This window comes from Oncorhynchus gorbuscha, linkage group LG09 (genome assembly GCF_021184085.1).
Source record: "Oncorhynchus gorbuscha isolate QuinsamMale2020 ecotype Even-year linkage group LG09, OgorEven_v1.0, whole genome shotgun sequence".
Classification (NCBI taxonomy): domain Eukaryota; kingdom Metazoa; phylum Chordata; class Actinopteri; order Salmoniformes; family Salmonidae; genus Oncorhynchus; species Oncorhynchus gorbuscha.
Window position 1 is genome coordinate 63,881,636 of NC_060181.1, and position 21,935 is coordinate 63,903,570.

A 21,935-nucleotide genomic window follows, 5' to 3' on the forward strand; every position below is an offset into this window, starting at 1 on the left:
TTTCGCTCTCTTTCTTTTCCTGCAATGTAGAAGGCGCCGGACCCCTTAACACGCCACCTATCTTCACGCGGAGGGATAATTGAGGAGTATGTGTGTGAGCGTCGTTTGGAGAAGAACGTGATCAAGTTGTTGTCTCCCTTGAGATTACATTTATCATTTGTAGGCTATGCTTTGAGTCAAAGGTTAGAGGAATTACCCACGAAGCAGACTTCCAATAGCGACATCACAAATGAAATAAAACAGCACTGTAATTGCAGTGAGAGAGAAGATCTTTATAATTCGGCGACAGGCACTGTCCATACTGGCATATGAGTCAAATCTGTGAAAGGAGCGCCGAAGTACCTGATTGGAGCGCACAGGTAGTTTACCTGTACATATAGTTCCCTTCCTGCGTGTATCCAGAGGCACAACAGCGGATAGGTAGCCGACCTCTGCCTTTTTATCTTGACTTAGTGACTTTATATTCACATTGAAAATCCTTCTGTGCCATTCCGCATTGTATTTACTGTACAAAAACGAAAGGGGGAAGATGCAGACATATTTTTCTACCGGGCTCTCACTGGCATTAACTAAACACGCTGCGGCAAAGGCGTAATTTACAACCTGCAAATATGCATATCATACTATATAGGGCTTTTTTATTTATTATGTTTCATGTTTATCATAGTTAAAAATAAAAATAAATCATCATCACTTGTAGGCTCCAGTCAGTCATGTGCAGCGGAGAGTAACTAACACACATGGTTTGTGGTTGGTAAAGTAGGCTATTCCCCTCCCTTCTCGGTATCTATTTATTTTCTGGATGGATGGATGATAAGTTCACAAATGGATGGAAGCGGCTATATGATGAACCCACTCAAAGCCATTTGGATTTGAATGGAGCTCATACGAAACCAGGAATATGGAAACTTGATCAAGATGGCAGGTTATCAGGTACTTTTGACATCTATGGTTATTTTTAAGTTATTAACAATAATAACGTTCTATTTATTATTATTATTATTTGGCTATTAACTATTATTATTATCATCTTAATCAAATGTCATAAGCATATACATATATATATAAGTCTTTATATATATATATATATATTGGGGACAATTTTTGCCAAGGCCTCACGACATCGCAATAAGTCTATAATTGATAAAAGTATAGTATAGTTTCTAATACGTTTGTAAATAGGCCCAATCTAGAGGTGCACAGAGGTGAGGTGCAAACAGTTGCGCCCAGTAACTCCCCCCTTTTTTTGTCTCTACGTCTGTTAAAATGGCATGAAATGAGATTACAGACTTCGATACCGGAGTGCTTTGGGCATTAAGAAATCAGTCAGTGAGGCATCTTCTCTTCTTGTGTAGAGCAAGAACAACGTTTTATGACCAAAGTATGTTCCATAAAGAGTCCTCCAATTAGCATTTGATCATGTAGAATAGCATATAGGCCTACTCCCATTATCAAAATGACATTTCCACTAACATGGTTGATTTTGAAAATGGACAAACATATTTATTTTAAAACCATAATCTCCTTATTGTGATTTTTTTCAGTGTTAAAAAATGTATCTATAATTTTATTAAAATGTTTTTTTTGTGACCTTTGAAAGTACATTTAATGGCTAAGTTTTGTCACTCATAGCATACTGCTTTTGGGAAGAAAATAACAAACATATATTTTATAATATGAGACTTGTAGCTGCATAAAGCTGAATTGCTGTCTGTGGCTTATTTGGAGTGTCTGATAAGTCTTTATGTAGAAGCACCTGAAGTTCTAGGAAAAAATAAAAGGGAAATGAGAGCCTCAGCCACCCCACGAACCTGAGGAAAGGTTTGTCATACCCTGACCATGTGAGCTTCCACACACACACACACACACACACACACACACACACACACACACACACACACACACACACACACACACACACACACACACACACACACACACACACACACACACACACACACACACACACACACACACACACACACACACACACACACACACACACACACACACACACACACACACACACACACACACACACACACAGAGAGGGAAATAGATAGAAACCTAATGTTGCTCAAGAGGTCTTATTGCAACATGGGAGAGATACAGTTGAGGGGGAAAATTAGAGGCAAATGGATGTCATTGACATTAATAGGTGAAAGAGGGATCTGGAAAGTGTATGTGTTGAGCAACTGAGAATCACGTCCACTAATCATTCCTCTTTTTTTACAGGCCGATATGAAACAGCCAGGGTGACTTACAGTTAATGTCCTAGCAACATTGATATTTAAATTCCACAATACAAAAAAATATAGGAGAAAATACATTGTTACACTCACCTCAGTTCAGCCTGATAAAGAAGCTGTTGTCATTTATTTATTCTCACGTGTTTAAGCTGTCACTCTGATTTTGCTAAATGATGTGGTATAAACTCTACTGTTTTGTATTTTAGCATTCTGCAAGTATTTCATGAAGTGAAGATGTTCAGTCATTTGCAGTACGGTTATCACTATGTCAATTGGTTGAACTTGTCACGTCAAAATGCCAGCTAGACATTGAGCACCCACAAGGCTGTTCTCCCTGATGTGGTTCAGCATCGGAATGTTGCCCACTGGCATCCAACAGCAAACAACTTCCATCAACGACACAACAAATGTTGTCCGATAAACTGCTAGATAAACTAGCTGCGGTTCACTCAGCAACTATCATTATTGAAGTCATTGGCCAATGAATTCTTATGTGATAGTGGTTTTATATGGACATGACGGCCTCAATAGTCCTTTGGACACCCCCCCCCCTTCCCCATAATTAATGTGTTATTGTCACATACACTGGATAGATGCAGTGAAATGTGTTGTTTTACAGCCATAGTAGTACAACTCCCCTGGAGCAAGTTATGGGGTTAAGTTCCTTCCTTAAGGGCACATCAACAGATTTTTCACCTTATCGGCTCGGGTATTTGAACCAGTGATCTTTCGGTTACTGGCCCAACGGTCTAACCGCTAGGCTACCTGCCGCCCATAACCGCCCTTCCTCTTGCCCCCCATGAATGACCTAATCCAGCGTCTGCTGTCAACATAAACACATCACTAATCTGAGTCTATATCTGTGTAATACCAGTGTAAATTGAAAATAGAGGGGTAGAATAAAGACCGGGGGAGAGGAGGAGGAGAGGGGGAGAGGAGAAGGGGAGTAAGGGAGGGGGAGAGGGGGTCTAATCCTGGATGTGGGAGGGGCGACAGATTAATATCGAGGCCTGGAAATGAACCAGGCCGGGGAGGGAAAGGTCTTCGGTAGAGAGGATTTAGGACAGGAGATCTCCAATACCTCTCCTAGCATACTGGTGTTGTCTGATCTGAACTGGGAAATACAGACTGCATCCCTGACCTATATATACTGTACATGTGTCTTGTCTGGCCTAGTGTATATGTTCAAGTGACCTCTCAGAAGCATGGAATACATGGAAGGCTACCTCCTGACCTCCCTCTGGCAGAGTCCACGTTCAGTCTGACGGTGTTATGCTGTGGGTGGATCTCTGTTTACCTTTTGACCGCCCAGTGATTAAAACATGTGACACACAACCACAAACGGGAGGAGCTTTCACTTAACTCCATGATTCACCACAGTGTTAGTTTACTTCATGAAACCTCGGGATGATATGGTCATGTACCTGTTTAGTTTACACCCTGGTTCACACAATTGTGTTGTTGCATTGTGAAATGTATATATTTGACATTAAAGTCACTAGAAGCTATTTTTTTTCAAAACCACTATTTTAGACTGACCATGTTTAATTCCTAAAGGCAATGATAGTTTATACTGTACGAAAACATTGGATTTTAGGATATTGCTATGGTGAATCATAGTTAGTTCTGCCTTGTGCAGTTTTTTTGTCAAGGTAATCAAAATCCCAAGGGGTCAGATAAGCCCAGCTTTTTGTTGTCCCATTCTCCCTCTACCAACCCGGCCATCTCTCCCTGCCCTCCCTGGCCCGTTCATTAAGCCCTGTCTAAACAAGTAGGTGCTTGTGTCTCTACCAGTGTCACAGCAACGTTTGGTTTGATCTCCTGCCAAGCTCGGCATGGTCCATGGACCCTGGCGCCTCCTGTTAGAGGCCTCCTTTTATTTTATAAAAAGGATGGAATGCTGCAGCAATTACAGATGACCAGCATGTTTCAAATACGGGTACATGTTGTCAATTTGCTGAGGCAACTGTGAAACAAATCATTTGAGTTTTTCAGAGACTTTTCGTGACTAGTCGTTCTTTGATTAGATGGAATGGAATGCATCGCTATCTGATAGACTAAAAATGAAATCTTAATTTTTCACAGCCAGGGTTTGTGTACTTGGGTTTTGTGTATCTTAACTTGTTTTTATATATGCCGCAAAGCTCTAAATTCTTGGTGACATTATGCCCTTATTAACTATAGAGGCATAGATCTGTCTCGACTAGAAAGCCCTGTCCTCAGCGATTAGCTGTGGCTTTTCAGTCTCTCGTTACCAAAATACTGTATTTGTCAAAGCCGGCCTAGGCCGATGGTGGCCTTGAAAAACCTGTCACTGCCCCAAAAGATGAGTTTCTCAATTCGATAAAATGTAACTTTATTTATCCCCCCAGGAGCAAGGACCCTTCTTATGACACTAATTCCATGTGTTCTTCATCAAATATGTTAGGTATTTACAGGTAATTGGTGCATAGCAACTGAATGGGTCTAGTGAGGTTTCCCCTGTCCGTCACAGGTCCCTGTATACCCTCAACTACTCTGAATGCTTCTACGCTGCCCTCATGTGTTGAGAAACCCTCAAATATTTTGGGGGATGGCTTACTCTCAATCCCCTGCCTCCCCACCCCTAAATCCTCGCCTCCCATTGCCAGACCTCACCCTCTCCTAAAGACCCCTCCCTCCACCACTGCAGCCTCCTCCCCCTGTTCCTCCCTTTTTTCAATTCCTACCTTGCAGTTTAGTGCTGTGTGGAGGATTTAGGCCTTAATTGACAGCCAGATGTGAGGCCCCTGGGGAGCAGGCTGGTGAGCTATGATGCTCTAAGCCTAATGGGAAGTTTTATATGTACGGGAGTGAGGGCCTTGAACTGATTAGTGTAATTCCCCCTAACCTCCCCACCCCCTCCCATCATCAACCCCCACCTTCTTTCCTAATACAACATCCCCCACCCCAAAAAAACAAATTAAGGTAAGCCGAATGTTACCATCAGAGATTAGTGTACCTTTACAGCCATTACCATCTTCGGATGGCTGTCTGGGCAGTGGTCGGAGGGAGCCATTGGGTCAGTGACTTAAATCACGTGCACAGTGGTGGATAGTGAAACATGAAACATAGACTGCAGCACCTGTCAAGATAGGTTATTGCCTAGGTTAGTCTGGCGTGCCTGTGCACACCTGTTACAGTTTCATCATCAAGGAAGCCCCTTTGATCAGTGCCATGTGGTGTCACTCAGACGTGCAAAGCAAGTAGGACGCACGCACACATAGGCACGCGCAAACACACACACACAAACACACACCTCCCAACAGGGTGGTTATCCACCTTGGCGGTTAATCCTGTCTCCTACACAAGAGTTGGAGCATAAGAGCTGTGAATAGTCTACTGGAATTTTTGTTGTTGCTGTGACAAGGTATTCGACAGACAGAGAGTAGTGATGATAGCTTTGGTTATACTGAGTATGAGCCTGATTCTGAACAGGACAGCTTTTTACTGAATGATTAGGCACGATGCCACCCATGGAAAGTCTCTGAAACACCTGAAACATGAAATGATCTCTTGCCATCATGCAGAAAACCTCTGTCAGGAATTTATATGGAAGGAGTTAGAAAGTGGTTAGCTCCCCAAAAATGTAGCTTTTCCTCAATTTAGGTCCTGACTTTGAAGAATATAGACTATTTGTGAACTACTCTGTGGCTGAAACTCCAAAAGAGGAATAGAAACAGAAAAGAGGAGAGGAAAAAAACACAAACTGAATAAAGTAAGTCAATACATTTGCTCTTGGGGAGTATGAGGCACAGAGGAGTAGGAGCCACAGGCACTAGTCATCTGAAACACACCACCACTTTACCTGAAATACAGAGGTTGATATCAGAGGTTCGTGAGTCTAGACTCAGTCACCATTGACTGGAAGGTATTAATTACCAACGCCCGTCTTAACCACAAATCCCGTTAACCCAGTGTGTAGCGTATTTATTACGCACATGACCTGTGAACTCTGCACATATTGTACATCAGCCTTACTATTAAGTAATAAAGCTACAATACCGAAACTGGATACTGGAATCTTTCTGTCATACTCCAAGTGTCATCTTATTCAAAATGTTTTCAAGAAAATAGGACAGGACACATATAGATATCTAAGTGTCAGCAGTTATATCTTCACCAAACTGATGTTACTAAAGCAAGGCCTTATAGGAGGCTGTGAATGGTAATCATACAAGGCGGTGAGACTTGGTCCTGTCAGCTCCACAGTCAGAGTGATGGGCTGTCAGGTCAGGACTAAATATACTCATGGGGCGGTCGCGGTCATTGGCACTTCCTTTTGGCTGTCATGATGCCCTCAGGAGTTCTGTTAAAGAGTGCTGGATCTTGCAGTGACATGACTTTGACAGAACAGAAACTGTGGGTAGGAAAGTGTATTGTGTGTGTGTGTGTGTGTGTGTGTGTGTGTGTGTGTGTGTGTGTGTGTGTGTGTGTGTGTGTGTGTGTGTGTGTGTGTGTGTGTGTGTGTGTGTGTGTGTGTGTGTGTGTGTGTGTGTGTGTGTGTGTGTGTGTGTGTGTGTGTGTGTGTGTGTGTGTGTGTGTGTGTGTGTGTGTGTGTGTGTGTGTGTGTGTGTGTGTGCGAGTGTCAGTGTGTGTGTGTGCGTGTCTCACACTGTGTCAGTGAGTCTTTATTTGTGGGAGAAACTTTAAAAGCCGGCAAGATGACACACACTTTATATTCAGTAGATATAGGCTTAACTGACCATATAGAACTAACCCCAGTTTCAGCCGCTGCCCTGACAGGCTTTCCCAGCCGCTATATGAACCCTCCAAGGCGAAGGACAGGAAGTGGACAGGGGGAACTAATCTTGGGGAGGAAGCGGTGGGGTGATACCTGAGGAGGAAACCAGGAGGATGTGACTGGCTAGTGATTACTGAACACAGAACTGTCAAACCCCACAGATGACACAGAGTGTGTGTGTCTGTGTTTGTGTGTGTTTGTGCGTGCATGTGCGTGTCAGTGACTGTGTGACGGACGGGGTAAGGAGGTAGAGGGTGTTATCGGACAGGCTCGCTCAAGGAGGAAGTGAATGCAAGGCATGATAGTTAGACAAAGTGGGCCATATCAGTAGTGAATGAGGGTGTTGGAATGTAGGGGGCCAGAGTTAAGCAGCTCGGTCTCCGGCCCCCTGTCTGTCCAATCCTCCATGTGAGGCGAAGCATGGGGAATGAGCACGTGTGTGCCTTTCCAAACATCTAAAAGCTGTGTATAAGCCACACATACCATATCATACAAACACTTCCACAGGCCGACACGTAACACTACCAGCACCTGCACAAGCTCAATACACACTGACCTGATTCACAACGGTAACATACATACACACACTACCTCCACCAATACCTCGAAAGTTCACATCAGAGCAGGCATTGATCATACACATGGTTTTACAACACGGAAACACTATTTGAACACTGCACCATCCATGTTCACAGTAAGTCTGACCTGCCATGCTATTAAATGGAGGAAAGGGGGATTTGAGCTGGTTCATCACCTCCTTTCTATAGAATAACATCCAGGCGTTTTTTCTTTAATGGACAAACAGCAGCCACAACAAAAAAAGGGTTGACTTTCGAGCTGTGTGAGCTGCTGGATGGGAGTGAGTATTCCCCTCAGAGGGAGGATTAGCTGTACCTGTGAAAGGCTTGTCAGGTAGATTCACAGGAAGCCATGATAAGGAGAGGAGTGAGTGGGAGGAGAGGGGGGATAAGCGAGAGGAGCGGAGGAGGAACAGTTCCATTTCTTCTCTGTAATCCAGGCCCTCGCAGGATGCCTGCAGAGCAAGGCTTCCCACCCGTCTGTGTTTTGTGTTATGTCTCCCTTCTGTGGAACGATGGAGGGAAGGAGGAAGAGGGAGATACTATTGATGTGTGCATCTAAAAGGAGGGGAAGATGGCTGAATTTGTGGATTGATGTCTAAAATGTTGCAGAAAATCTTGATCTTTCAAACATAACCTAACTGGACATATTGGGTACATTTGATCAATGTTTTTGCACCTTCTGTATACAGTGCATAGCAGTTTGCATCCCTTTTCAGTACATCAAGGAAAGTAGAATCAAGGTAGGCCTATAGATTCGTTTAACCACACATTCAAGTACTTGGGAAATTCCGTTTGTAGCTCGGATCAAGTGTCAGAGTGTTTGGATTTAAATAATTCAATAAACTCTGTAAGTTGACCTTTTCCACAGTGACCACAATAAATGCAGCACTTCATGTTTTGGCAGAGGTCCTTGCACTCTTGAGAATAAAGGAAGCATGTCCTTACGACAACTGGACGAGGTAACTAATCATAACAGGACACACAGAAGGAGAGCTGGATCTACAATGTGTAGTTTTTTTCAATTCTGTTTTAGTAAATGTACCCGTTGAAGAAATAAGAGGGAGGGAGAGAGATATAGGTGAGCGAGTAAGAGATAGAGAGAGAGAGATGGAAAGAGAGAGAGCGAGAGAGTGGGGAGAAAGGTAGATAGAGACATCCTAAACCTGTGTGTCTTTGTGCAAAAACGAAGGTGAGCATGTAGTCGACAAGCAGCGTACCACTTAGTGATTAGGAGGAGCCAGTGGTGGGTCATGTTAATGTCAACACTGCTGTCACAGCCCCAGATGTTTACAACCCTCTTCCTGGCAGCTCCCACCTCCCCAGTTCCCTCCCTAGCACCGGTCAACTTAATCCTTCACAAGTCCCTCACTCTCTCTCTCCTCGGCTCCATGTTATGTGTTCTCTTTTCAAATGACCACCAACCCTCCTCTGTGTAACTGTATTCTCTGTACTGTCTGTCTGTGTCTGAACTTAACAGGGACGGGATAACTCATTTGAGGTAATGATTCCTCTCACTTGTCCAAGACAATACAGCTTCACATTAAAGGTGTCAAATTTCTCTCAAACTGCTAACAATGGTGATGAGCTGTGGCAGATGCTAATGGTAGTACGACATGTTTAATTGGGAGCAGTGTGTAACTACATGCACTACAGAGCCAAGGCCCCCTACTGCATTTGCGTAACCTTGACCCCTGGGTGTAAAACGTATTTCTCCCCTATAATGTCTGAGAAATTACGTGTCAAGAAGTTGTTAAACTTTGAGTCACTGGATTACTGTCCGAAGGCCCGGTCTTTTTCAGTCGCTTGGGGTACGGCCCACTTCTTTCAAACTGTCCTAATTGAAAACAGCCTTTTGCAGCAATTTTACAAGCCAGCCATAGAAAGCTTGTTCCTGTGTAGTATGTCCATACAGTGTATTGTATGCACTGCATGAGTACTCTTAGCATTGGTAGGTAGGCTATGGGATAATGACTTGTGGGTCATTCACAATCCTAGTGAGAGACAGCCTACATCTGGTAAGTGTCTTTAGTATCCATGAATACATCAACATCACAGTACTCATAGGCAGGCAGGTATTAAACACATGGAGGGTGGTGGCTGAGGTGAGTGGCTCCTATTCAAGAATGCATATTTGTAAAAATGCTGAAATTCAATTAAACACATGGGCTACAATGTTCCCTCTCCAGGATTGCGGCGCAGAAGAAATATCAGCGTGTGCAGAGAAGCACAAGATTGAACTTCACGCAACGTTTCAGATTTTTCCCTGTTACAGTGCCTTGCGAAAGTATTCGGCCCCCTTGAACTTTGCGACCTTTTGCCACATTTCAGTCTTCAAACATAAAGATATAAAACTGTATTTTTTTGTGAAGAATCAACAACAAGTGGGACACAATCAGGAAGTGGAACGACATTTATAGGATATTTCAAACTTTTTTAACAAATCAAAAACTGAACTATTGGGCGTGCAAAAATATTCAGCCCCTTTACTTTCAGTGCAGCAAACTCTCTTCAGAAGTTCAGTGAGGATCTCTGAATGATCCAATGTTGACCTAAATTATTCAGCCCCCTTAAGGTAATACTTTGTAGCACCACCTTTTGCTGTGATTACAGCTGTAAGTCGCTTAGGGTATGTCTCTATCAGTTTTGCACATCGAGAGACTGAAATTTTTTCCCATTCCTCCTTGCAAAACAGCTCGAGCTCAGTGAGGTCGGATGAAGAGCATTTGTGAACAGCAGTTTTCAGTTCTTTCCACAGATTCTCGATTGGATTCAGGTCTGGACTTTGACTTGGCCATTCTAACACCTGGATAGGTTTATTTTTGAACCATTCCATTGTAGATTTTGCTTTATGTTTTGGATCTTTGTCTTGTTGGAAGACAAATCTCCATCCCAGTCTCAGGTCTTTTGCAGACTCCATCAGGTTTTCTTCCAGAATGGTCCTGTATTTGGCTCCATCCATCTTCCCATCAATTTTAACCATCTTCCCTGTCCCTGCTGAAGAAAAGCAGGCCCAAACCATGATGCTGTCACCACCATGTTTGACAGTGGGGATGGTGTGTTCAGGGTGATGGGCTGTGTTGCTTTTACGCCAAACATAACTTTTTGCATTGTTGCCAAAAAGTTCAATGTTGGTTTCATCTGACCAGAGCACCTTCTTTCCACATGTTTGGTGTGTCTCCCAAGTGGCTTGTGGCAAACTTTAAACAACACTTTTTATGGATATCTTTAAGAAATGGCTTTCTTCTTGCCACTCTTCCATAAAGGCCAGATTTGTGCAATATACGACTGATTGTTGTCCTATGGACAGAGTGTCCCACCTCAGATGTAGATCTCTGCAGTTCATCCAGAGTGATCATGGGCCTCTTGGCTGCATCTCTGATCAGTCTTCTCCTTGTATGAGCTGAAAGTTTAGAGGGACGGCCAGGTCTTGGTAGATTTGCAGTGGTCTGATACTCCTTCCATTTCAATATTATCGCTTGCACAGTTCTCCTTGGGATGTTTAAAGCTTGGGAAATATTTTTGTATCCAAATCCGGCTTTAAACTTCTTCACAACAGTATCTCGGACCTGCCTGGTGTGTTCCTTGTTCTTCATGATGCTCTCTGTGCTTTTAACGGACCTCTGAGACTATCACAGTGCAGGTGCATTGATACGGAGACTTGATTACACACAGGTGGATTGTATTTATCATCATTAGTCATTTAGGTCAACATTGGATCATTCAGAGATCCTCACTGAACTTCTGGAGAGAGTTTGCTGCACTGAATGTAAAGGGGCTGAATAATTTTGCACGCCCAATTTTTAAGTTTTTGATTTGTTAAAAAAGTTTGAAATATCCAATAAATGTCGTTCCACTTCATGATTGTGTCCCACTTGTTGTTGATTCTTCACAAAAAAATACAGTTTTATATCTTTATGTTTGAAGCCTGAAATGTGGCAAAAGGTCGCAAAGTTCAAGGGGGCCGAATACTTTCGCAAGGCACTGTAGTTAACACTATCAACTTTTCCCTTTACTGTGGGAATTGTGATATAATCAACACAATGTTAGCCACTTTCAACGGAACATACTGAAACAAAACAAACTATGCAAGATATTTTGGTGTAGGCAGAACTTATAGGAGTATAATTATATTGCTTTGACTACAGTAGGATCTATGCCATCACTTTGAACTGGACTGTTTTTACAGCATGAGTGGTCCTGAGTAGAGATCAAAGAGAAAGCTAAATGTAGCGATCTGTGCACATTTGTACTTTTGTTCATATCCATTGCTATTTAGTGAGTTATTTGCCCAGTTATAGATAATTTGTAATCAGAAATGGTGGAGTGATTGCTTCCTACAAGAGCACAAAATGTGTGCATTTCTTGACATCTTTGAAAAGCTAGTCAGGTAAAGAGCTTTTTTGTCTTAAAGGGGCAGTGTTGTATTTTGAGACAGGCTTTAATAAGCTAAGTAGCCAATGGTCAGAGTACACCATAATTTGTCTGATTCTCTTAAATAATGGTATGGGAGTAATTATGCATTTTATTTTGTAAAGTGGTTTCTTGCATCAAACAACACAACAACATTTTCAGACACCTCCTTGTCTGAAGGACAAATGGACAAACAGGTTAATGTCAAGCCCTGCATGTTTTTTTCCCCAGAGTATCATGGAATGTAGACCTACATTGAACTCCACACATTGGCTGCTACTGTAGGCTGAATGATCAGCCTACAGTTAAATGTTATGGGACGCATTTTCTCCATTATTTTGATAACCATAGTAGCCTACTAGCCCACTGTTAAAACTAACTTAAATCGTGTACAGCCTCAGTGTTCTAAAAAAAACATCTAGGGAACATTGATGGGGGCTGCTACTGAGAGTTGTATTGACACAGACGATAACCATTCTCTCCATGAAAACCAGGTCCTCCTGGAAACCGTCTCAGACCCACACAGGCATAAAGCAACAGATGATATCACCAGGCATTGGCCTGGTCTATACTGTAGGTGGTAGATCTCTGAGAGAGTAAGATTACCAGCTATCACAGGTCAGGTGTTCCGTCTTAAGTCCAAAGCCAGAGAGCCTGAGCCAATGTAAACTAGCTCTGTAACTAGGGAGGTTTGAGTGGGAGGGAGAGGCAGCCTAGGGGACTCCCTTTATGGTTGTTTTTCTTGATCCATATTACTTACCTTGAAAGAGCGAACGTTCCACAGGGGCCTCATAGAAATTCCAGTCAAAGTGTCATAGTCATTCTTTTACCACTCAGCAAGACGCCACACATTTATTGTCCAACGGATGTGGATGGACAGTAATGTCGTCACCTATTTCGATCTGTGGTTGAAAGGATCCTTGGCCTCTTTTGAGTTTCAACTGACTGAAAGTCAGTGGATGACACCAACAACCAGGCCATCCTTGAAGGAAAGAGCAAGCAATGTGGAAGAACCGTGGTCAAGAACTTCACCAAAATGTATATTTCGAGCATTCTAGCAGCAATGCAAAAATACTCCAGAGTGACTTTTGGACTGTTCTTTAGGTCCTTTCGGTTTTTGCGCTCTAGATGTTTACCCAGGAATGAGAGCTGGGTCAGGACGTCCTGGCAGGGTCGTGTACTGCGTCGCCTGTTGTTCTTGGACACTCCCCAGCAACAGCTTGGAGTTCTATCTGTCTTTGGTCATCTCACTGTAACTGTAAGGGGAACAAATTATATCAAGCGTACTGTGCAAAATTGTATCGTTATGGTACCTTGCCTAGAGGGGAGACATGTATACCTTTTATAGCTTAGCGTTTGAAGTATTTGATACAAGCAATGAGAGATTGAGAATTATTAGACAATACAACCAGAATATGACCTTAACAGGCCCTGAAGGATATCAAAATATGTTAAGGTATCCTTAAAGGTTCCCGTTACTCATTTAGGGTGCATAAAATGACCTCCTGTAAGCTATGTAAATCTCAGTCCTCCCTTGTCTTTAATGTAGGCCTACATTAAACACATACAGTAACCTACAATCTGTGCTCGTCAACCTATAGAATTGATCTTTGTAGCCGGAAGAACAATTTAATGCAAGAACAAGAGAACACTGAGTGTGTCCTTACTCAGAAAACCAGGAAACCACTACAGAGGGAGAATGCATTCTTACATTCTTAGAACTATTGCTAAGTGTTCTTTAGAAAAGGTACACTCCCTTCTGCTAAATGCTGTCAGATGGGCCTTTTTAAAGCCGTGTGTGGGAGTGACTCGCAGTCGTCCTGTTGCCGCTCATGTGTTTTCGTTTCTTCAGATTTCTGTGGAGGCATTATTCCTGGTGTCTTTGGAGAAGAAAAGAAAAGGGAGATGAAGTGAAAAGAACGAGACGAGTTTGGATCTTGCAGGCAGACAGAAGGCATGAAAACAGAGGGAGACGTAGGTAGTGTGTCAGGGGGAGAGATTTAGGTTTGCGCTGGCAGCCGCAGACAAAGAATGCAGACAGAGTTGGAAGGGGGTAGCGGGGTGCTAGGTCACTGACACGACAAATCAAAACCGAAGGGACTTAGACTTCTCGCTTTATATTTCTTGCTTGATAAACATCTCTGTGTGGAAAATTGCCCCAGCACCTCTGATACATTGTGCTATGAAGCTTTACCTCCCACCCTTCCGTCTTACTATAGCAGTCAATGTTGACTCATCCCCCCACTGCTCTGACTGCAACAGTACACAATACGTCTGCAAGGTAACGTCCTTGAGCTATGACCACATGTGTTATGATTGGACAGTGCTGTGTTATGCTGAATTTTATGCTAGAATGTGGACTTGAGCAAACCAGCAAAGGTTCCACTGATATTTTTTTTTACAAATCTTCTTCACGGGAGACACCATCACCCAAAGCCTTGGAGTTACTAATGAAGTCATGCACAGCAAGTGCAGTCATAGAATAGCTTGTTTGATTTGTAAAAGGCACCAGTCAGGCTGGGCTGGGGCAGGCGGCAGTGATATGAGATGTCTTCTGTGCTATCGTATGCGTGGGCAGAGACTCTGTCTGTATCTGGTGCCAGCCACTGTTTATGACTAATACACATTAGAGAAACCATTGCTGTGGAGGAAATCCTGAGGAGGAAGGCTTATTCAAAACATTTAATCTTGTAACAGGCAACAGTGAAACATACTTCAGTAAACTGGCAAACATAGTAGATCACAGAAGCCAGAGGGAAGGGGAGACCTTATAGTCCAACTATTGTGTTACTGCTGTGATGCAATGTGTCTGGTAAAAAGAGTATGAACTAGTGGAGACAACTGTCACTGACCAAATAAGATGATTAGGCAGAATCATGATAATATTTTCAGTTGGGGAAAGTTACTTTTATTTTGAGAATTAAAAGTGGAAACACACTTACACTAAATCAAAGGCCCTAACCAGGAACCAACCAGGACAATAATAGCAAAGTGATTTTCCTTCACTCACGGAGGGCATATTTAAAGTAACAATTATGGATGTGAAAACTTGACATGGAGGGAGGCGAGCTGACAAAGTGCCAAGTCCTCTTTGTGTCTGGAAAGTCCACATCAGTCTAAGAGCCAGGGTACGTAGTCACCGACCGAGTGGTCGGAAAAGGAAACTATTAGTGTTGTTTTCTTTTGCAAGATTAAAGCTGCTACAAGGACCAAGTCATCATAAATTCTACGCTTCATAGGTGTTTGTATTGAACTTCATCTCAGGCTGTGCCTTTAATCTTCAAACAGGAGAAAAGTATTTGGTAGGACACTCCTCCCAGCTTGAGGCCTACAGTAGGCAGTGAGTGGGTGAAAGCACACAAAGAACCTTAAAACTAACACAAAACCCAGGGGAAAGTGTTGTAATCAAAACACAGAGAATATATCAAGCACACTACTAAAGGTTTCGGTATGTCCAGTAATACTCATACTGGAACAACAACAAACAATGTAAATGGCTATTGGAAGAATCAAGATATTTCTAAACATCTTTTTGCGCTGTCAATGTGTAATATCAGTGCAAGAGTTATATTACACACCCTATAACACTGAGTAATACGTGTAATAATAATCCTCCTTCGGACATGACTGGGACTAATCTATCTTCAGTATAACCCCAGAGTAATTTGCTTGTCATTTTCATTGAGAAATACCCATGTGTATATTTTTCAAGCTGGACTTCTCAGATTTCCAAGCAATCTCTAAACTATCTTGTCAACTGGAATGATAAATGACTGAACAGAAAGAATAAACAAACCAACAGTCAGTTGTTTATGCCACCATGCTGTGCCTTTAAAGCCCTCTTTATGCAATATCTACCGGAGAGGGAAAATACTGAGGACTTTGCCAAGAGTCCATAATTAAATAGACATACCATTTCTATAGACGAAAGGTAATTGTTACTGTATGTGTTGGGGATAAATCAACCATGTTATGCAAGTCCCCTGGTGGTGACAAAACATTTAGCTTCCAGGTATTGTTTTTCAACCCAACATGGGACAACTCTGTATATTTACAATGTATGTATAGTCATTTCTATATCTTGGAAAGTCCAGAAAGTCCCAAAAGTAGAAGGTATTCAAGCACCACTCATAAAACATCATGTCGTTTTTTTATGGTAAAAACAAATCTCAGTCCCAGAGCTAAAAAGAAAAGTTATGGGAGAAAATGATGGATCCATCCCATCAGTGTCTCTAACACAGCAAGTTTGCTGCCGTGGGCCTTTCCTGCAGTCAAATAACCTAGTGGCCTCATAGGTAGAATGATACTAATGTCTTTCAGAATTTCACAATTAATCACAAAAATATATATAGTGAATATGAAAATCCGGTGTTTCTACGTCAAAGAGTTTTGTTATATTTCAGCCTTGTGTGTCGTATAGAACGTGAAATATTGGGATGCAAACTCAAGAGTGAATACATTTCAACTCTATATCTGACATGGTACAGGTGTCTTATTTTTTCCCCCCATAACCCTTTCTGTGAGGTACAGTTGAAGTCAGAAGTTTACATACACCTTAGCCAAACACATTTAAACTCAGTTTTTCACAATTCCTGACACATAATCAGAGTAAAAAATCCCTGTTTTAGGTCAGTTAGGATCACCACTTTATTTTAAGAATGTGAAATGTCCGAATAATTGTAGAGAGAATTATTTATTTCAGATTTTATTTCTTTCATCACATTTCCAGTGGGTCAGAAGTTTACATACACTCAAATAGTATTTGGTAGCATTGCCTTTAAAATGTTTAACTTGGGTCAAATGTTTCAGGTAGCTTTTCGCAAGCTTCCAACAATAAGTTGTGTGAATTTTGGCCCATTCCTCCTGACAGAGCTGGTGTAACTGAGAAAGGTTTGTAGGCTTCCTTGCTCTCACACACCTTTTCAGTTCTGCCCACACATTTTCAATGGGATTGAGGTCAGGGCTTTGCGATGGCCATTCCAATACCTTGACTTTGTTGCCCTTAAGCCATTTTGCCACAACATTGGAAGTATGCTTGAGGTCATTGTCCATTTGGAAAACCCATTTGCGACCAAGCTTTACCTTCTTGACTGAAGTCTTGAGCTGTTGCTTCAATATATCCACATCATTTCCCTCCTGCAGCAAAGCACACCCACAACATGATGCTGCCACCCCTGTACTTCACGGTTGGGATGGTGTTCTTCGGCTTGCAAGCTTCCCCCTTTTCCCTCCAAACATAATGATGGTCACTACGGCCAAACAGTTCTATTTTGGAGCGGTGGCTTCTTTCTTGCGAGTGGCCTTTCAGGTTATGTCGATTTAGGACTCGTTCAACTGTGCATATAGATACTTTTGTACCTGTTTCCTCCAGCATCTTCACAAGGTCCTTTGCTGTTGTTCTTGGATTGATTTGCCCTTTTTGCACCAAAGTACGTTCATCTCTAGGAGACAGAACGTGTCTCCTTCCTCAGTGGTATGACGACTGTGTGGTCCCATGGTGTTTATATTTGCATACTATTGTTTGTACAGATGAATGTGGTACCTTCAGAAACCTTGGAAATTGCTCCCAAGGATGAACCAAACTTGTGGAGGTCTTTCTGAGGTCTTGGCTGATTTCTTTTGATTTTCCCATGATGTCAAGCAAAGAGGCACTGAGTTTGAAGGTAGACCTTGAAATACATCCATAGGTACACCTCCAATTGACTCAAATTATGTCAATTAGCATATCAGAAGCTTCTAAAGCCATGACATAATTTTCTGGAATATTTCAAGCTATTTAAAGGCACAGTCAACTTAGTGTATGCAAACTTCTGACCCACTGGAATTGGATACAGTGAATTATAAATGAAATAATCTGTCTGTAAAAAATGGTTGTATAAATTACTTGTGTCATGCACAAAGTAGATGTCCTAACCAACTTGCCAAAACTATAGTTTGTTATCAAGAAATTTGTGGAGTGGTTCAAAAACGAGTTTTAATGACTCCAACCTAAGTGTATGTAAACTTCAGACTTCAACTGTATTTGCTTTTCTTTCCAAGTAGAATTGTTTAACCAGTTATGCATTAGGGGGCGCTATAAAAATTTTGGGATGAAAAACGTTCCCGTTTTAAGCAAGATATTTTGTCACGAAAAGATGCTCGACTATGCATATAATTGACAGCGTTGGAAAGAAAACACTCTGAAGTTTCCAAAACTGCAAAGATATTGTCTGTGAGTGCCACAGAACTAATGCTACAAGTGAAACCAAGATGAAATTTCATACAGGAAGTGCGCCAGATTTTGAATGCGCTGTGTTCCAATGTCTCCTTATATGGCTGTGAATGCGCCAGGAATGAGCCTACACTTTCTGTCGTTTCCCCAAGGTGTCTGCAGAATTGTGACGTATTTGTAGGCAAATCATTGGAAGATTGACCTTAAGAGACTACATCTACCAGGTGGCCGCTTGGGGTCCTCCTTTGCAATTATTGCGTAATCTCCAGGTGCGTGTATTTTGCGTTTGCTTCGAGGAGAAACACAGCTGCCACGAATGATTTATCATCGAATAGATATGTGAAAAACACCTTGAGGATTGATTCTAAACAACGTTTGCCATGTTTCTGTCGATATTATGGAGTTAATTTGGTAAAAAGTTTGGCGTTGTAGAGACTGCATTTTCAGATTTTTTCCTAGCCAAATGTTATGAACAAAACGGAGCGATTTCTCCTACACAAGTAATTCTTTTGGAAAAACTGAACATTTGCTATCTAACTGAGAGTCTCCCCATTGAAAATATCCGAAGCTCTTCAAAGGTAAATTATTTTATTTGAATGCTTTTCTTGTTTTTGTCAAAATGTTGGCTGCTGAATGCTAGGCTTAATGCAATGCTAGCTATCAATACTCTTACACAAATGCTTGTGTAGCTATGGTTGAAAAGCACATTTTGAAAATCTGAGATGACAGTGTTGTTAACAAAAGGCTAAGCTTGTGAGCCAATACATTTATTTAATTTCATTTGCGATTTTCATGAATAGAAAAAGTTGCGTTATGCTAATGTATTATAGTCGAAGTATTTTTCTGTCGATTTCTCAGCCAAGCAGGATGAACAAACGTGACGTTTTTCTCCTACAAAAATATTATTTTTGGAAAAAAGGAACATTTGCTATCTAACTGGGAGTCTCCTGAGTGAAAGCATCTGAAGTTCTTCAAAGGTAAATGATTTAATTGGGTTGCTTTTCTTATTTTTGTGAAAATGTTGCCTGCTGCCAGCACAGCCTAGCATAGCATTATGCTATGCTAAAACTTACACAAATGCTTGTCTAGCGTTGGCTGTAACGCATATTTTGAAAATCTGAGATGACAGTGTTGTTAACAAAAGGCTAAGCTTGTGTTTGAATATATTTATTTAATTTCATTTGCGATTTTCATGAATAGGAAACGTTGCGTTATGGTAATGTGCTTGAGGCTATGATTACGCTCCCGGATACGGGATTGCTCGTCGCTAGAGGTTAAGACTATCAAGAAACACTCTGTGTGACCATTATTTAGCCCACTGCAGTAAAAGGTTATTGAAAAAGCTATTTTAGAAGCCACAAGGTTAATACCACTGTAAACCCCAAACACGTTTCAGGACACAGACGTTCAGGCGGCATTGTGTAAAATAAGTGATCAGTGATCTGATATTCTGTTGAGTTATCAGAGATTCAATTGTATTTTAATTAACGTTGTGAAGGCATCTGTAATGGTTTTCTTCCGTTGAAGGAGAGGAGGACCAAAATGCAGCGTGGTTAGTGTTCAACATGTTTAATATAGACGATGAACGAGAACACTACAAAATACAAAACAACAAATGTGAAAACCGAAACAGTCCTATCTGGTGCAATGACACAAAGACAGAAGACAACCACCCACAAAACCCAACACAAAACAGGCTACCTAAATATGGTTCCCAATCAGAGACAACGACTAACACCTGCCTCTGATTGAGAACCATATCAGGCCAAACATAGAAATAGACAAACTAGACATACAACATAGAATGCCCACTCAGCTCACGTCCTGACCAACACTAAAACAAAGAAAACACAAAAGAACTATGGTCAGAATGTGACAGTACCACCCCCCCCCCCCCCAGGGTGCGGACTCCGGCCGCAAAACCTGAACCTATAGGGGAGGGTCTGGGTGGGCATCTGTCTGCGGTGGCGGCTCTGGCGCAGGACGTGGACCCCACTCCACCATAGTCTTTGTCCGCTTTAGTCTCCTCCTAGGAATGCCGCCGACCTAGGATTTGCAACCCTACTAAAGGGCCCCACTGGACTAAACAAACGGCGGTTCCTTGCAGACTGGCGGCTCTGGCGGCTCCTTGCAGACTGGTGGCTCTGGGGGCTCCTTGCAGACTGGCGGCTCTGGCGGCTCCTTGCAGACTGGTGGCTCTGGGGGCTCCTTGCAGACTGGTGGCTCTGGCGGCTCCTTGCAGACTGGCGGCTCTGGCGGCTCCTTACAGACTGGTGGCTCAGGCGGCTCCTTGCAGACTGGCAGCTCCGGCGGCTCTTTGCAGACTGGCGGCTCCGGCGGCTCCTTGCAGACGAGCGGCTCTGGCTGCTCCTTGCAGGCGGGAGACTAGCAGCTCTGGACAGGCGGGAGACTCTAGCAGCTCTGGACAGGCAGGAGACTCTAGCAGCTCTGGACAGGCGGGAGACTCTAGCAGCTCTGGACAGATGGGAGACTCTAGCAGCTCTGGACAGACGGGAGACTCTAGCAGCTCTGGACAGACAGGAGTTTCTAGCAGCTCTGGACAGGCGGGAGCACCCGTAGGGATGAGACAGAGAGACAGCCTGGTGTGGGGGGCTGCCACCGGAGAGCTGGTGCGTGGAGGTGGTACTGGATAGACCGGACCGTGCAGGCCCACTGGAGCTCTTGAGCACCGAGCCTGCCCAACCTTACCTGGTTGAATGCTCCCGGTCGCCCTGCCAGTGAGGCAAGGTGGAATAGCCCGCACTGGGCTGTGCTGGCGAACCGGGGACACCATGTGTAAGGCTGGTGCCATGTATGCCGGCCCAAGGAGACCAGATGCGTAGAGCCAGCTTCATGTTACCTGGCTCAATGCCCACTCTAGCCCGGCCGATATGAGGAGCTGGTATGTACCGCACCGGGCTATGCACCCGCACTGGGGACACTGTGCGCTCCACAGCATAACACGGTGCCTGCCCGGTCTCTCTCGCTCTCCGGTATGCACAGGAAGTTGGCGCAGGTCTCCTACCTGGCTTCGCCACAGTCCCTGTGTCCCCCCCCCCCAATACAATTTTGGGGCTGCCTCTCTGGCTTCCTTGCCAGCCATGTTCCCTCATATCGCTGGCTCCTCTCTCCGGCTGCGTCCGCTCTCCTAGCTGCCTCCACCTGTTCCAGTGGGAGGCGATCCCTTCCAGCCAGGATCTCCTCCAATGTGTAGCAACCCTTGCCGCTGAAAACGTCCTCCCATTTCCAGGATTCCTGATGTCGCTGCCTCTCCTGCTGCTGCTGCTACCTGTTACCACGCCACTTGGTCCTTAGTTGGTGGGTGGTTCTGTAACAGTTTGCTTCCGTTGAAGGAGAGGAGGACCAAAATGCAGCATTGTTAGTGTTCAACATGTTTAATATAGACGATGAACGAGAACACTACAAAATACAAAACAACAAATGTGAAAACCGAAACAGTCCTATCTGGTACAATGACACAAAGACAGAAGACAACCACCCACAAAACCCAACACGAAACAGGCTACCTAAATATGGTTCCCAATCAGAGACAATGACTAACACTTGCCTCTGATTGAGAACCATATCAGGCCAAACATAGAAATAGACAAACTAGACATACAACATAGAATGCCCACTCAGCTCACATCCTGACCAACACTTAAACAAAGAAAACACAAACGAACTATGGTCAGAATGTGACAGCATCTAAGGTCCTGCCA

The 21,935-nt window shown here is 43.1% G+C and overlaps 1 long non-coding RNA gene across 2 annotated transcripts in view; it reads left to right on the top strand.

Moving 5' to 3' along the window:
- Positions 1 to 21,935, top strand: part of LOC124043936 — a 53,254-nt gene that overhangs the window by 906 nt on the left and 30,413 nt on the right. Inside the window, exon 2 of one of the 2 annotated variants that reach the window (XR_006840410.1) lies at positions 31 to 933. The exons of the other annotated variant lie outside the window; for it this stretch is intronic. This is a non-coding gene — a long non-coding RNA (uncharacterized LOC124043936). The remainder of the gene's footprint in view (positions 1 to 30; positions 934 to 21,935) is intronic. 2 annotated transcript variants of the gene reach the window in all.